This window comes from Acomys minous, assembly GCF_964271855.1.
Source record: "Acomys minous genome assembly, chromosome: 17".
NCBI classification, from domain to species: domain Eukaryota; kingdom Metazoa; phylum Chordata; class Mammalia; order Rodentia; family Muridae; genus Acomys; species Acomys minous.
In genome coordinates this window covers 61824918-61826975 of record NC_140500.1, presented here as the reverse complement: position 1 = coordinate 61826975, position 2058 = coordinate 61824918, and the positions used below count along the sequence as shown (strand labels likewise).

The following is a 2058-nucleotide window of genomic DNA, read 5'->3' as shown; positions in this document are numbered from 1 at the left end:
ACAATCACATGCACATCATGCACACACACGCATATCACACACACATGCACATCACACATACACACACGCATGATAATAAACTTTTTTAATTTTAATCATATTTTCCTTGCACATTTGGGGTGTGTGTGAGTGTGGGGGCCATGTGTACCATGGGGTGCATACGGAGGTCAGAGGACAAGTTTCAGCAGTTGGTTCTCTCCTTCGACTGTGTGAATCAAACTCAAGTCCTCAGATTTGGTGGTGGCATCCACTGAGTCACCTCACCAGAATTTTTCCTTTTGAGACAGGGTCTATCTGTGTATTCCTAGCTGTCCTGGAGCTCACTATGTAGATCAGGCTGGCCTCAAACTCAGAGATTCCCCCTGCCTCTGCCTCCCAAGACGAGTGCCACCACCTCTGGCTTTATTATTATTGTTGTTTTTGTTATTATTGTTAAGATATTTAAACTTGGCCCCTTCCTCTTTCTCTCGTACCTGGAGGCCTCCGCGGTGAGCAGCGCAGCCATGGCCAAGATTAAGGCTCGGGACCTGCACGCGGCAAGAAGAAGGAGGAGCTGCTGAAACAACTGGACGATCTGAAGATGGAGCTGTCTCAGCTTCGGGTCGCCAAGGTGACCGGCGGCTCCGCATCCAAGCTCTCCAAGATATGAGTCGTCCGCAAATCCATTGCCCGAGTCCTCACTGTCATTAACCAGACTCAAAAAGAAAACCTCAGGAAATTCTACAAGGGCAAAAAGTACAAGCCTCTGGACCTGCGGCCCAAGAAGACTAGAGCCATGCGCCCCCGGCTCACCAAGCACGAGGAGAAGCTGAAGACCAAGAAGCAGCAGCGGAAAGAGCAGCTGTACCCACTGCGCACGTATGCAGTCAAGGCCTGAGGTGGCAACGACAATAAAGTGCAAGACTTGAAAAAAAAAGATATTTAAACTTGAAGACTTGTCTAAAAAAAACCAACCAACTCATTTTTAAACACAACCAGAAAAAAAATAAAGGTAATATTTTTTAAAAAGCGAAGGAAGTTGGAAACCATGCCTAAATATAACTACCCCAGGGGATTCCTTAATTCCACAAAGCCCAAAGGCAAAACTCTCACCAGGGGAAGACTGACAGTTCCTCAAGTCTATTCGATTGGCTTTGTTCTGGGGTGGGCAACAACAGTACTTGAACATTGGGGACACCCAGTCAGATCTTTGCTCTACACCCTGAGCGAGGAGCACATCACTTGTAGCACGAGTGAGGAGGGCTCTCCGGAAAGAAGCAAGATTGGGAAGGAAGAAAGGAAGGTCTGAACTCCCACAGATCTAGAGTGTCAGCCTGCTCTCCCGCCACTCACTAGGTCAAGACGTGGAGCAGGCCTTATCCAACACATGGAGTAAAGGCGTCTACACCACCAGGCAAGAAGAAAAACCCACGAAGCCAGACTTTCCTCCTGGAGGGCAGCAGTGTTAAACAGTCACCAGCACCCCACTGCTCCCACTTGGGGGACAGTACATCTGCACACATGAGCATGTAGAGGACAGAGGTTAACCCTGGGTGTTGGGCCTCAGCCTCACTTCACCTTGTGTTTTGATACATGGCCTCTCACAGGTCTCGAACTTGCTAAGAAGTCTATACAAGCTGACCAGTGTTCCTCCAGGGATCATTTGCCTCTGCATGCCTAGTGCTGGGGTTACAAGTCCACATGCCACCCTTAGCTCTTTACATGGGTGTGGGGAATCCAACTCAGGTCTTCATAAGTGTGCGGTAAGCTCTTTATTGGCTGAACCATCTATCCCCCCTCCCCCACACACACCCCACCCCAGGCCTTTCTGTCCCATTCTTTACCCAGTTTTATTCCTGTTCCTGCTAAACTTGCTCCTCGCCACTGCCTCTCTGCCTTTCTCCTGCCCTGTGTGCTTGGTCTGGGAACTTCTCCAAAACTCACTTCCTCCTTCCTTTCTTTATCCAAACAGATTGCACAGCTGCTGCCTGTATGCAGAAAGCCAGCGTAGCCTTGCCCTGTTTAAAATTCCACAGCCATGAATGAATGAATGACTGAATGAATGAATGCATCAAATCT

General features: G+C 48.8%; 1 pseudogene across 1 annotated transcript; it reads left to right on the top strand.

The window, feature by feature from the left end:
* Window positions 1-456: 456 nt before the first annotated feature.
* Window positions 457-916, top strand: LOC311588294 (large ribosomal subunit protein uL29-like; annotated as a pseudogene). The gene has a single exon. The product of its transcript is annotated as a large ribosomal subunit protein uL29-like (transcript).
* Window positions 917-2058: the final 1142 nt, after the last annotated feature.